Below are 16,005 nucleotides of genomic sequence, written 5' to 3' on the forward strand. Positions count from 1 at the left end.
TCATGGGCTAAGAATGAGCTGGGAGCTGACTCAGATTCTCCTGTTGCCTGAGATACATCCTGATGGAAAGCATGTTGGCACCTTTTGTAGGGACTCTTTCTATGCCCCAGGGCCCCTTTTTATCATGTGCACATTTTACGGCCATGGGATAAATGGCTGGTACCCCACGGGGTAAATGGCTGGTACCCCAATGTCTGCTTGGTGTGTTGGAACTCACAAGGAGAAGGCAGAAGGAGTTGATACTGGGGCTTGCAAAAGAGCCCAACTTACAACAGAAAGAAGTTTAGACACTGGGGAAGAACAGGCCTGGTGCTGTTATTGCTCCCATAAACTCCTCTGAAAGTTGCTATAATGGAACTGAAGCCGGCAGTCAGGGTTCTGTCCTCCTCCCTGTAAAGCCCTTTACCATTTTGCTAACTCCAGCTTCCAGAGTGCTTCTACACTCAGGAGCCAGCACCCAGGGCTCTGTTGTGCTGAAGTTCCCCTCTGTGGGACTCTGCTTGACGCCGTGCTCTTCTTGGCCTCCTACCTTTTCCTGATCACACTACGTGCTCTCTGACCAGTTTTTCCAAGGAGCACGTCCAACATGGCTTTCACGGGAATGCTCCTGCCAGGCTCGGCATCTGGCAACCCAGGCTGACTCAGGAGCCACACAAATGCAGCTTCTTCCACAAACACTCTCTTGATCATTCCAAAGGAATCCTGCAATAAATTGCTATAGAGATTGGGAATCCAACCACATGAGTGCAGGCTGGAGGGTGGGCGATGGACAGCAACTTGTTCCCCACATCCCGGAGCAATGTGGGGATATGGCTTCATATGCTCCTTTAATGTGACAGGGTCCTGAGTGAACCGTGCACATCACTCCACAGCCCATCAGCTCCTGAGTGTCTGTTTTTGCTCAGTGGAAAAGCACATTTCCTGTTGAGACTCCAGCATGCCTATGGGGCCTTGCTGCATGGAGACCAGCTGGCTGGTGTTGAGGATGGATTGATGCTAGACTAGGCTTGCTCTGCGAAATCATCAGTGAGAAGCGAGTGAGGCCAGAAGTGGAGAAGCCACAGAAACAACCACCCGTGGCCAAAGTTTCCATTCCCTGTGCCAGCCAAAGGGAGCCGGGGTGTCCCAGAGGCATGTCTGACTCGTCTGCACTGAGAGGCTGCAGGCAGAGGGTCTTCTCAGTGTTTTCACTGGCTTGAACACATTCCAGACATTTCTACGTTCTTCTGTCACATCGTTTTTTAAAACGATCTTGTTTTTGCCGGAAACTCAGATCCAAAGAGCCAAACAGAATCCACTGTGTGGCTATGTATTGGTGTGTTGGAAGCAGGCGCAGACTCAGGTGACAACAGAATGCCCAGCCTGAAATCTGGGGTGCTGTGGAGGATGTGGATATTAGAACTACATGGTATGGAAGAAAATGGCAAGTTGGGTTTGAGAATGGAAAAGATCGTACTTTTTTGTGACCATTTCCAAATAACAGAAAGGGAAGTTCTAGAGAAAAGGCAAGAAGTGAAGTGAATGGTCAGGGCAAGATTGGGCACAGCCGAGGGAGTCAAGTCTTGCAAATATCATCCACCCAAAAGGTATGGACCACACACATTTTGGCCAGCCTTGCCTTTCCTGGGGGAAGCTGTACTGCCATAAAATGAATGAAATCAGCTCTTTTTATGCTCTCATATTTTAACAAGCCTGGATGAATAGCTGAGTGGCTACGTCCACAGCTGGCGATGCTCTACAGAGCGAGGCGTTCATGTCTGACCAGCTACATTCGCTTATGTGTCCACCCCTTCCCCTACTTTTACAAAACGTGTCTAAAAGCTGAGAAGGAAAGGTCTGGAAAGGAAAGTGACTTCTCATAGACAGATGAATGATGTCTCCTTGTAAAGGTGACAAGAACTTGTACATCCAGTCCAATGTGAAGTACAGGCAGGACAACCACATGACTATGTCTTGTAGATGCTGTTGGTGCCCGCTCAGAAACCCTTTCTGGGGCTGATGCATCCACCTCCTGATAAAGGCTAAGAGTAAGTTCTCCAGAGTTGCACTTGGCCAGTGCATGTGACCTCACCCAGAAATGCCTAGAAGATTAAGTCCTCACTCCAAGATGGGTGGTAGACACTAGGGTACAAAGGCCAGCTCCTGCCTCAAGGCAGGACAGCTCTGTGGTGCCGTTCACACTCCATGGTCTCCTGGGATCCACCTGGGGCTGGTCTGCAGCAAAGACCACTCCTTTGCTGCCTCCTTTCCTGCCTGACCCTGTTTATCTCACTCCTCTTCTCTGGAGATCTCTCCAACAATAAATGACTTGCACAAGAATCTCTGTCTTGGGGACCCAACCCGAGACAACCTCTTCAGTTGGCTTTTGTTCTAAGTCTCCAAAGGAATGGGGCATCCCTTTGAATTGTAAAATGCATCAGAGGTGAGTCTTCTAGCCTTTTAGGCAAGGCCAGAGCAAGCTTTGCCTCTTAATCCCTCTAAGTCACTGCAGCCCGGAGCTGGATGAGTGGGTCTAGCTCCTTCTGTCCCAAATTCCAGGCTCAGGAAAACCCTAGTCCAGGCTGTGCACCCTGGAAACTGACCTACAGCACATAACCAAATTTGAATTAGACACCAAAAACAATGTGCACCCCCAAATTCCCACCCCAAACATCTTTGCAATCATTAAAATGGGGTAGTATTTCCTTCCCCCAAATCTCCCTTTGAAGCTTGAAGAGAGATTCTGGAAGGGTTTTATATTTTAATAAGTTTGTTTCCCAGATGATTTCATCACTTGGAAGGCAATGAGTCTGGACAGAACCAAGCATCCTCATTGAGATGCCCTAAAGATTCGTGTTTGCAAAGCTTCTCTCCAATAATTTTGTAGATCTGCTAGATGGAGCCAGTTTACTGCAAGAGTACTTCTCTGCTGAAGCATTTTCAATTCTGGAGAGAGATTTTGCTCTCCTTCATCACAAGGACTAAAACTGTCTAAAAAGTTTTCCACAGGCATGACTTATTTGGGTGGGTATGGACTACAGATGGGCAAACCCAGGGTCTAAGTACTCAGATAACAAAGGCAGCATCTCTGCTGGGCACATGTGGGCCTGGTGGCCGAGGCTGAGCCTCACAGAGAGATACCCATCAAAAGAAGGATCTCCAGCCACAGACCTCTCCCCCTCCATGCAGATCTATGCACCCCAGGCCCTGGGGAGCCGCCCGGAAGGAGCATGAGCTATTTTGACTTGGAATGTGGCAAGCTAGGCCAAGGAAGTTGGAGCCAAGAGATACAGTGTCCAGCAACCAGCAAGCACACCCGAGAGAGAGCATTTCCCTCCAAACCAGGCCTGTGAGGAACCAAAGAGGCAAGCAGCATAGTGGACCATCTGCAGCATGACCCTAGAAAGTCTGCCTCATTGCAGTGTTTCTGGAGTGTGGAGGGCTAAGCCATTCTCTCAGGGCAGGGGATGAACTGGCCATTGGCTTGAGAAGTGTTTCCCTGACTTGCCCTTAGCCTAATTGAACCCCCCAACTAAGATTCTTACCTCCAGTCCAGTGTTCCCATTTTATGATCCATCCTCTCTCTAAGAAAGCACCCAGATTCTCTCCTCTTACCCACCCCCTGATATCTGATGACTGCTTCACATTTTCAGGCTATTCTACCCTTTTATCCTCAGCCTGGTCCTAAGAATGCAGAAAATAGTCAATAAATGCTGGTTGAAGAAGCATACATATGATTATTATATAGTACGGTGTTATTACTTGGTTTATTCATTCACTCACTTAATTAAAATTTTGGAGTACCAACTCTATAACAGGTGTTGTGTTCATCAGTAAATAGACAGTGTTCACCCGGTTTGCTTATCTTTCTTACTCTTTTTAAAAATACATCACTGAATTGTGTGTGTCTTCCAAGGTATGCATTCTAGACCAACTTCCAAGGTCTTCAGGCCCTCCCACTGGCTATGTCAGAGATAAGATCTGAGATGGTGAATGCTCATGTGACCAACTCAAGGGGATGGAAATGACAGTCATTGAGATAACTGACAAAGAAATGGCCCACACCTGCGATGCTTCCCCATCCAGCTGGTCACCTGGTCGGCTTGTACTGATTCCTGTCACCATGGCAACGAGGCCAGGCCAACCATTTAATTCAGAGAGCTACACAGCAGCCTCACAAGCAACCTCAGGATCCAGAAATAATTCCATTCCCAGAGTCAGATATCGGCAGTGAGACATATAAAACATTATTGGAAAGATTAGAAATACCATACTCTGAACTGCTTCTAAATCCCTAGGGCTGTTGAAATCCCATCGCTATGGGTGGATAGCTCTTAAGGTATGAGAAGTACACACAGGATGCCTGGAAGGTGCTTGGTGTGCTTCCAGGGATGTGTAGATGAGGATAGGCCATATGAGAACAAACTTTGTGAATGTTAATAGTTATATAGTGATCATTTTAATATTATTATAAAAATATCCACGCTTATTTATGAAACAGATATAATAAAATTAGCTTCAAAAAGAAATACAGTTTTTGAAAGTGAGTTTAAGGAAAATACACAGGAAATAATAATTCTCTAGGGAGTATGTGGATATGGTGAACATGTAAATATGAGATGCAGGAAACTAAAGCACTGGATCCCTGGCCTCAGGAGTAAAAGGCTAAAGGTCCATAGTGAGTGGGATCCTACCACAGTATTAATTTCCTGGAATCCTGCTTCTCGAATGCGAAAAATGAACGACTGTAATTCAACATAGTGCTGGAAGTTCTGGCCAGAGCAATCAGGCAGGAGAAGGAAATAAAGGGTATTCAATTAGGAAAAGAGGAAGTCAAACTGTCCCTGTTTGCAGATGACATGATTGTATATCTAGAAAATCCCATTGTCTCGGCCCAAAATCTCCTTGAGCTGATTAGCAACTTCAGCAAAGTCTCAGGATACAAAATCAATGTACAAAAATCACAAGCATTCTTGTACACCAATCACAGACAGGCAGAGAGCCAAATCATGAGTGAACTCCCATTCACAATTGCTTCAAAGAGAATAAAATACCTAGGAATCCAACTTACAAGGGATGTGAAGGACCTCTTCAAGGAGAACTACAAACCACTGCTCAATGAAATCAAAGAGGATACAAACAAATGGAAGAACATTCCATGCTCATGGGTTGGAAGAATCAATATCGTGAAAATGGCCATACTGCCCAAAGTAATTTATAGATTCAATGCCATCCCCATCAAGCTACCAATGACTTTCTTCACAGAATTGGAAAAAACTACTTTAAAGTTCATATGGAGCCAAAAAAGAGCCCGCATTGCCAAGACAATCCTAAGCCAAAAGAACAAAGCTGGAGGCATCACGCTACCTGACTTCAAACTATACTACAAGGCTACAGTAACCAAAACAGCATGGTACTGGTACCACAACAGAGATATAGATCAATGGAACAGAACAGAGCCCTCAGAAATGATGCCGCATATCTACAACTATTTGATCTTTGACAAACCTGACAAAAACAAGAAATGGGGAAAGGATTCCCTATTTAATAAATGGTGCTGGGAAAACTGGCTAGCCATATGTAGAAAGCTGAAACTGGATCCCTTCCTTACACCTTATACAAAAATTAATTCAAGATGGATTAAAGACTTAAATGTTAGACCTAAAACCATTAAAATCCTACAAGAAAACCTAGGCAATACCATTCAGGCCATAGGCGTGGGCAAGGACTTCATGTCTAAAACACCAAAAGCAATGGCAACAAAAGCCAAAATCGACAAATGGGATCTCATTAAACTAAAGAGCTTCTGCACAGCAAAAGAAACTACCATCAGAGTGAACAGGCAACCTACAGAATGGGAGAAAATTTTTGCAACCTACTCATCTGACAAAGGGCTAATATCCAGAATCTACAATGAACTCAAACAAATTTACAAGAAAAAAACAAACAACCCCATCAAAAAGTGGGCAAAGGACATGAACAGACACTTCTCAAAAGAAGACATTTATGCAGCCAGAAAACACATGAAGAAATGCTCATCATCACTGGCCATCAGAGAAAATGCAAATCAAAACCACAGTGAGATACCATCTCACACCAGTTAGAATGGCCATCATTAAAAAATCAGGAAACAACAGGTGCTGGAGAGGATGTGGAGAAATAGGAACACTTTTACACTGTTGGTGGGACTGTAAACTAGTTCAACCATTGTGGAAGTCAGTGTGGCGATTCCTCAGGGATCTAGAACTAGAAATACCGTTTGACCCAGCCATCCCATTACTGGGTATATACCCAAAGGAGTATAAATCATGCTGCTATAAAGACACATGCACACGTATGTTTATTGCGGCACTATTCACAATAGCAAAGACTTGGAACCAACCCAAATGTCCAACAACAATAGACTGGATTAAGAAAATGTGGCACATATACACCATGGAATACTATGCAGCCATAAAAAATGATGAGTTCGTGTCCTTTGTAGGGACATGGATGAAACTGGAAAACATCATTCTCAGTAAACTATCGCAAGGACAAAAAACCAAACACCGCATGTTCTCACTCATAGGTGGGAATTGAACAATGAGAACTCATGGACACAGGAAGGGGAACATCACATTCCGGGTACTGTTGTGGGGTGGGGGGTGGGGGGGGCGGGGACAGCATTAGGAGATATACCTAATGCTAAATGACGAGCTAATGGGTGCAGGAAATCAACATGGCACATGGATACATATGTAACAAACCTGCACATTGTGCACATGTACCCTAAAACCTAAAGTATAATAAAAAAAAAAAGAAAAATGAACGACTGTAAGAACTCCCATGGACTGAGCAGGTGTGGTGGGCTGAACGCTGGTGCCAGGCTATAGATGCGTTGTCTCAAATGGTCCTTCAAACACACTGGCAGATAAGTGGAGTTGTCACCATTGCACAGATGTGGAGGTTTGATTCAGAAAGGAAAATAATCTGCCCAAGGCCACATGACTCATAAGTGGCAGAGACAAATCTAAAACCCAGTTTTCTTGGACTCCAGAGCCCAGGCTTTTAACCACAATGTTGTCCTGAGTACTATAAAGCAAGCATCTGGCCTAGAGGATAAAGAAGAATATCCATGGCCTTGTCAAGGCCACAAAGCTCTGCTTGAAATACTTGCAAAGTTTCCTATCAAAAGGTAGATAACTTTCAGATCTAGTGCACAGTGAACAACCTGGGTATCTGCCCACACCACTGGTTTTCATCTGCACCCCACTTCAGTGTGCCTCCAGTTTGTAACAGGCAGCACCTGCACCTTCTCTTTGAAGAGGGGTGAAGAGGGGGGCCCTTGAGCACTTCTGGAAGAGCCTGGGCAATAATGACACTGCTGCCCTGCCCAGGTCCCTTAACTAATCACTGATGGAGGAAGGTGTTTGCAAGCCCAGCTCCCTTGCCCAGGGTTGGGACATCCTGGAGGGAGAATTCACACTGAGTACCTGTGGGATTAAGATGAAGCCTTCCTGGGCAGTGTTTTGACTGGGGAGACACCCTCAATTTGGTTCCTCCTCTTCTCTTTCCTCTCCCACTCCTTTACCAGCATGTCCTTAGTGATTTGCACACAAGTCCTCTTGAAAGCACTTCTAGGGAGCCCATCCTCATTGGGAACAGAGGAGGGGCAGAGGTGTCTGACACATTAGCAGGAGGGTAGAGGAGGTATGGGGGATGCCAGAATGTGATGGCAGCGCCACTGAGTGCCTGGGGTGACAGGGCCTGGAAAGGCCTAAGCCAGGGTGACTGGAAGCTCAGGCAATCTTTGTCCATCGAGGACAAGGGTTGGTCATTTCTGCCCTGAGGTCATTGTGCTAAGGGGCATGGAAGACAGATAACACTTCTGTTCAACCAAGTCAGGAACACAGCAGACAACACAGATTGTTGCTGGGGAACCAAGCATGTCGAAAGAACCATCTTTGAAGAGGTTAGTTACAGACTAGACAGCTCACAAGGAAGGAGGATTCAATGTGCAGGAAACACAATGACCAGGAGGAACCGGAATGAGAAGCATATTCAGAGGACAGGGAGGGGTGCACAGCCCTTCCCCTCTCTGGACAACTACGAGCTCAGGTGAGGGACCTGGGGAAAGAAGGTTGGTGCTGCTATCCCTGGCATCTAAATGCAAGGACAGCAGTGAGGACCCCTCCCCTCCAAGGAATGAAAGGGCAAGTTCACATGCCTCAAATGGTTGTTGCCATAACTGGGTGATTAGTGCATGGGAAAGGAGGAAAAGGCAAAGTTGAGTTTTGTGAATGTTCCATATTTTAAAATATGAATAAATTACTTTCTGCTCGCTGAGAAGAAACATAGAAACAATTAGAGATTAGAAAGTGGCAGTGGCACAGATTGCCATGAGGGAGGAGCAGGGAGAAAGAATTGTTTCCTGCAAGCCAGTCATTCATTCCATGCAAGGGCTACAGATGCATATTTTTAAAACCTTTAAGGGATGGCAAAGAGCAAGGATGGGAGATATAAGCCCCCACTTGCCCCCTAGGCAGTTCTCCAGGATTTTATAGGTGTGTACCAAGAGCACATGAAATCCCACATCCCTCAGGAAGGTGGGTCTGAGGTGTGGAACTACCAAACTGAGGAATGGTGTTTATTTTTAACATTAGAGTGTCTTTGGCAAAATCTTCACCCTAACATCCCAATCTTAATAATAGCTCTAACTGTATCAATTACTGAGTCATAATTACTGTCTTTTAGCAGACATCCAGGTCAGGATTTTTCAGTAGTTCAAATACCACTGCACCTAAAGCCGCTGTTTAAGGTGGTTAATGATGCACATGGTAACTTGGGAGACTCCTGGGCATCCCTCTCTCCATAAAGTCAGGGGATTCGGTAACAAAGGAGGCCAGTGGGACTCTTGGGTGCTGGCTGCCTCTCTCTTGGCTCTGTGGATGAAGTATATGGCAGGAGACATTTTTCAACTGCCAGATTTCTCACGAGCCTGAGAGAGTTTCTGTGTTGAGAAAAAACCAGGAGCCATTTTTTCAATTCCCTTGGGGCTATGGGCTGTGTATTGGAGAGATGCTACCCCTGGGCTCAAGATTGGTTTCCATCTCATTGCCATCTAGAGTGAAAGATGGGAGGACATGTGGCTTTGGATCAAAAGGACAATTTGAATGAACTGGCAACAGTTCTGATGGCCAATCGGGCCAACAATGAGTAAGGAGGAAGATCTGCGGGATCCAGGGGAGTATTTGGAAGTTTATAAACATAGAGACAGGTGAGCAATTCAAGATTCCCCCAACCACATACATAGAGGACACGAACTTTCCACATTCCCATAGACAGTTTCTACTTCCTCCTACCCAGAGCCTCTAAATCTAGTGCTGGATTCAGAAAGAAAATGGGGCAACATTCAACTCCATTATTCAGAACAGTGAAGGACGGCACATTCCAGAGGGAGAGGCACCCACCATAGGTTAATATATGGGCCATCAACTAAAAAGGCCACGTGGTATACCGTACACTCAGTGCTCGCTTTTTTCTGAACATATATAATTTGTCTTTGATGTTCCAAAGACAATTCGGGACCCACAGACCCTCAGGGCCACTAGGAAGCTCTCAACAACAGTTAAAATTCCCCTGATCAGCCTCTCTGTGCCCCCAAATTGTAGTTCCTGGCTGGTCATATACCGGAATGTCCCAAAGGCCCTTGAGCTCATTTGAAAAAGTAAATTGGGAAACAAATCCATAAAAGAGAGAAATATGAAAATGTTTAGAATAGTATTTATCAAATTGCAGGCATTTAGTAAATGTAAATTGTGAACCAAGAACAAATGATTCATCAACTATAAACAAAGCCTACTTCAAATATATTATTATGATGTTTATACTTTTGAGTCATGGGCTGCTTTAACCTGCAATGTTAATTAAAATAAAATAACACACAATAAAATGAGATGCTTGCCATTAAAACCTGTGATCTTAACTCAAGATTCTAAGACATGAAAACCCACATACACTGAAAATATAAAAACCTTATGTAGCCAATGAGTCAATCACACCTACAAGGGGATTGAGATAATCCCTGTGATAGGGATTGAGAGTCTAGTAATTCTCCATATTATTATGGGACAAAGCCCTTTTCTCTCGAGAAATTATAAGCAGTAGGAGTTCTGAATGTATAGATTGAATTAGGCTAGGTGACTTCCCCAGAAATTCCAAGGGTGGCTTTCCTTTCCTGAGTGCATTAAAGGAAAAAAGCAAAGAAGACGTACATGGGTTTCTGCTCTGTGACTGATCTCAGTAAATACAACTTAAATAATCTACAAGTTTAACATCCCTAATCTGAAAATCCCAAATCCCAGCTGCTCCAAAATCTGACTTTGGAGCAGTGACATAATGCCACATTGGTGGGCTGAGATAGTGACACTTTTGCTTGCTGATTGTTCAACGTACACTAACTTTGTTTCATGTGCAAAATTATTAAGATATTGTATAAAATTACCCTCAGGGCCTGTGTATAAGGTATATAGAAAACATAATTAAATTTTGTATTTAGATTGGGTACCACCCCCAAGATATCTCATTATGTATATGCAAGTATTTCAAAATAAAAAAAAACCTGAAACACTTCTGGTCCCGCGTATTTCAGATAAGGGATGCTCAACCTGTACTTGTGCCCACCGTTAACTAGGTTGAAATGTAGTTTGGCCAATTTTCCAACTGAAGCATCTCCTGGTGGTGACAGTAATGGAGAGTCGAGAGTCCCAGCGTGTTTTATCCCTCCAGAAGGTTGTTAGGCTGGATGGAGCTGGGCTCTCATTCTCATTTCTTTCTAGAAGGCAATTCCTAGATCTTGATCTGAGGGAGAACAGAACCTCACACATGAGGCTCTATAATGAAGCATTGCCCTGTTTGTTTTGTTTTCCAGTATAAAGGATTCCCATCCTAACTTGTCAGTCCAGGTTATGAAGTATTAAGTCAGGCAGGAGGAGGTGCAATCCTGATGTGCGCAGAGGCAAGCAGAGCTGGGATGAGAGGGCCAAGTCCCTGCTCCAAAGCACCTGCCCTCTGGCCTCTGCCTAGCACTGCTGAGGGGACTGAGCACTGCCTGAGGTCCCATGATTACAGCTGCAATGGGGGGAAAATGCCAGAGTCAGTAACAATAGTCATGCTACCCAGCACATGCCAATTCTCTTCTTGTTTGGTACGAGAAAGTCTCTCTTGGCCAGCCCCATCAATCTTCTGGGGAAGGAGGTCCATAAGGGCCTATTTGGGATGTGGTAACATCAACATGCAGAGATGGTCACTGACACGTCTTTCAATTTGGCCACAAATTGAAGAAGAAAACAACCCACATATATTGGTTCATCAGGACAAAACAAACAAAACAAAACTCTGTAGGAATTTTGACAATAAAATGGAAGCAGCAGCTAATCATAAAGAAGCCTCATTTTAAGAAGGCTTGGAATAAAGCTTCATGACCTCAAAGTGGCATCAGTATCTTGGGGATCAGCAAATATTTCTAGAATGGAGTAGCTATGGCTTGCTCTGTAAATTCATTGGGATAGTAGCATGGCATACAGACCTTTGTCTTCACCTCAGCTCACAGTGACTGACTAGGTGTAGTGGCTGTGATTGAGTCAAGATGGAATTTCTTGATATCATCTAGCACTGATATTATTGTGCAATAAGCTGGGATTCAGTTCTTCAGAGAGCTTTGGGTCCACCAAATATGTATTAGCCTGGGGACCACAGATGTGTCATTGGCCTCCTCTGAGCCCTGGTTTCCTACCAAATCAGACAAAAGGCATTTTGTTATGGAAATCTGTATAGTGCTATTGTTGTTATTATTATTATTCAGAAGCACTGATCTGGCACACGAAAAGGCAATCAGATTTAGTTAAGGTACAGGGAGGAAAATTGAATGGTAAATATGAAAACAATGAAATATGAAGGGAAAAAGAAAGAGAATGAAGGTGGTAAGAAAACAGAGAGGTCTCTTTGTGCTCTTGGAAGGAAACAAAGATTCCTAATGCATGGGGTCTCCAGCCTCTGAGTCCTTCCTTATCATATTACAGGGCATTTAACTCAATTCAAGAGGCATCAATTTGGCATCTCATGTGTTCTGAGCACTCAGCTCTATGGGAGACGCCAAAGAAGAGTCATAAGGGTACAGCTGACGCTCCACATTCACCTAACAGATCTTCCAAACTCTCCCATGAAGAAGATATGATTATCCCCACTTCATAAACAAACAGGCTGAGGTTTAGGGCATTTAAAGAACCGAGTTCTGACCTGGAGACAGAACTCAATCCCAGGTTTGACAGGCCCCAGTGTCTGTACCTCTAACTGCCCTCCAGAGAAGCAGGGCTCCATGACAAAGACAGAAGTTGACCAAAGTTGTGTCCAAGCCCATGGGAGCAGTATCGGATGTATTTAATTCCCAGGCTTCCTATGCAGTAGCACGTCTTTATTGATTCTGCAGGGCCTGGGTGCCTGGCCAAAGATAAGTGGAATCCACTTCCTTCCACTTCAGCCACAACATGAGACATACCTCATCACCTCTTTTCTTAGATACTTATAGTCCCCATGATTAAGCCATTGGGTTGAAGAGGCATACAAGGATAAAACAGGAGACAAGAATAACCCTTGTGAAGTGGAGGTCAGTGCTGTTGATGGAGCTGGGTATGGAGACAGGAGATAAATGAGGACCACAAACTTTTGTCCCTGAAGTTGAGCTTGTGGGTTGGGTGTGGGGCCATGGCCCCCAAACCTGAGCTGACACTAGTCACATGATAACAGTTATTTTCCTCATTTATCTCACCAGCAGGCAGATACTTTCTTTCAGAAATTTTCATTTACTTTTAAAAAACATACATTCAATAAAATTCACCACTTTTGGTGTACAGTTCTAGGAGTTTTGGCAAAGGCTTTCATTTCTTCATTCAACCACTATTACCATCACACACACCGCAGTTCCATCACCCCCTAATTCTCTGGTAGTCAACTCCTAATCCTTGGCAAACAGTGATCAGTTTTTCTGTTCTTACAATTTAGGAACAGAATTTACTATGGTAATACTTATTTCTAGTTTTTATAAATTCTGTTTCCCTACTTAGTGCCATGGACTAGAAGGGAGACTCTCCTTCCCTGGGTCAGCAAGGACTTGCTAAGCCTAGGGACGCAGTGGGGGCATGCATGCTGGTGAGTGAACCTGAGGCAGGGCCATGAGATGGAGCTGAAACTCCCTCCACCTACCCACCAGCCCACTTACCTCCCACACCCCCACACTGCAGCTGACCCTGCACCCCCCTACACCAGACCCCTTGCAGGTAACAGTGCCCACTGATGGCCTCCTCCAAGGCCCTCAATGGACCACCTGGGCTAACCCCAGAAATGGAAGGCAGTCAGGTTTTCAGGACAACAGAATGATAGACAATGGGTAATTGTTCCCGCTGCCTAGAGGGGGATCTCTTTCTCCCACGGGGGGTACTTTGTTTCTGTTGAGATTCTAGCAATGTGAGTAAGATCCTTGGAGCAGGTGTGTTTTGGGAGTGGGTGAATCTTGGTTGTTTGGTCCTTAGGAGCTGTGGATCAGAGGTCCTGCAAGGAGCTGTGAGGCCAGCATGACTGGGACCTTCATCATCACGGCCAACTCTAAGAAAGTGTATGTATGTTTGAATAGATATATTACATATGCATGTATTTGTTACAAATAAATAACACATGCTTTCAAAAAGTAGCCATCAAAGGGATAAGAAGGAATGAAGTCCCCAGTCGCCCAACTCCTGGCCCAGATACGACCAGGATACTCAGTTTCTCGAGGCCCTAGGAGGTGCTTTCCTATGAGAATTGTGCACTTAGGCATAAATACAGCCTCCTTTGTTTTTACACAAATAGTAGCTAATTACATACAGTGGTATGTATACTGCAATTTTCACTTCACATATCTTGGAAATCTTTCCACGTGGACTCATCAGTCCAGCTGCCTCATTCACTCACTGGGTGTCAAGGAATGACTCCCTTACCCAGGGCCCCATGACAGACATCGAGGCTGCTGCCAGTGTTGGCAAACTGGGCTACAGCATCATCCTATGCACACTTCTTTGTGTATCTGGACAAGAATATTTAGAAGATAAATTCCCAGAAGGGAAATTGATGGGTAAAAGTGCTGCACATTTAAAAAAATTTTGACAGAAATAAAATACTATCTAAAGAGCTTATACCAATTTCACACCCACCAGCCATGTATGAGAGTGAGTGCCTGAGTCCCATGCTATTGCCAACACATTTAATTATGTAGCTTTTTGATCCTCTGCCACTATGGTCCAAGAAAAATGCTGTCCAGGGTAGCACTAATTTGCACGTTTGCTTATAACCGAGGAGACTGAGTATCTTTCAGTCTCCTGAAAAAATACATACCTATTTTTAAAGTTAGTTTTAATTTTTTCTTTTTAATTGTGGTAAAAATGTACACAACATAAGACTTTTCATCATAACCCTTTTTAAATGAACAGCTCAGTAGTCTAAAGTATATTCATGTTGTTTGTGCAGCCACTAGCCAGAACATTTTCATCTTGGAAGACTGAAACTCTTAACCCATTGAAAAACTCCCCATTCCCGCCTCCCCGCATACCCTGACAATCCTACTTTACTTTCTGTCTCTATGCATTTGACTACTCTAGAGACCTCACCCAAGTGGACTCATATAGCATTTGCCTTTTTGTGACTGGTTTATTTCACTTAGCATAATGTCTTCAAGGCTCATCCGTTGTGTAACATACATCAGAATTTCCTTCCTTTTTTAAGACTGAGTAATATTCCTTGTACAGATATACAAGTTGAGCATCCTTAATCCAAAAATCTGAAATCTGAAATGCTTCCAAATCTAAAATTTTTTGTGTCAACATGATGTCACAAGTGGAAAATCTCACACCTGACCTCATGTGACAGGTCTCAGTCAAAATGCAATCAAAACTTTGTTTCAGGCTCAAAATTATTAAAAATTTATATAAAATAACCTGTAGGCTACGTGTATAAGATGCATATAAAACATAAATGAATTTTCTGTTTAGAATTGGGCTCCATCTCCAAGATATCTCATTACGCATATGCGAATATTCCCAAATTTGAAAAAATCCAAAATTCAAAACACTTCTGGTCCTAAGTATTTGGGAAAAGGGATACTCAACCCTTACCACATTTTATTTATCCATTTATCTTTCGGTGGACATTTGAGTCCACTTCTTGGCTACTGTGACTAATGCTGCCATTAACATAGGTGTGCAAATACCTCTTCAATACCCTGCTTTTGGATATATACGTTCTTTTGGATATATATCTCAAAGTGGAATTGCTGGGTGATTCTATTTTGATTTTTTTTATTTCCAGCTAACCATTAAACACCAGCCAGACCTCAGTTCCTGGAAGTCTCTTTCATGGATACTCAAGCTTATCACAGAATTTGTCCTTAGGTCCCACAGCTCTCTTTGGTACTCTGGGATTTTGACTTCCAGTGTGACCCAAAACAAAGCCAGAAACCAGCAGCATGGACCCAATCTGGCCCCACAGTTGCAAGAAGCTGGGCTATTATTACAGCAACTCCACACAGGATTAGTCCTCAGGACCCTTAGCTGAGCCTCCTGGCCATGTAGATCCAGCAGCTCTTTTCCTGTTCACAGTTGCCCTGACTCTGGTATCCACAGCAAAGGAGGCAACTCCATTTGGAACATCAGTAAACCTCAGGGCAAGAAAAACAGCAGACACAGCTGGTAAAAATGCCACCTACCCTTAAGAACTTGCCAAATATTCTAAACCCTAAATTTAGGTTTAGTTACCACATACACACACAATTACTCCACAACCCCACAATGCACTGAAATGTGATAGCCAAATTCTGTGTCAAGCGTCCTAGGCTGGCTGTTGTCAAAATTTATTTTCTATTTATTTCAATTGCAAATAACTTTCTTTGGTCCCTTTTCTCAAAAGGGACCCCATTTGTTTTGGAAAGCCAAGCTCAGTAAAAAATCTGCTAAGAAGCTATTG

The 16,005-nt window shown here is 43.9% G+C and overlaps 1 protein-coding gene across 2 annotated transcripts in view; it reads right to left on the reverse strand.

Moving 5' to 3' along the window:
• SLC24A3 (solute carrier family 24 member 3) overlaps positions 1–16,005 on the reverse strand; it is a 499,800-nt gene that overhangs the window by 214,118 nt on the left and 269,677 nt on the right. The window lies entirely within an intron of this gene.

The sequence above is a fragment of the Hylobates moloch genome, unplaced genomic scaffold (assembly GCF_009828535.3).
Source record: "Hylobates moloch isolate HMO894 unplaced genomic scaffold, HMol_V3 SCAFFOLD_21, whole genome shotgun sequence".
Classification (NCBI taxonomy): domain Eukaryota; kingdom Metazoa; phylum Chordata; class Mammalia; order Primates; family Hylobatidae; genus Hylobates; species Hylobates moloch.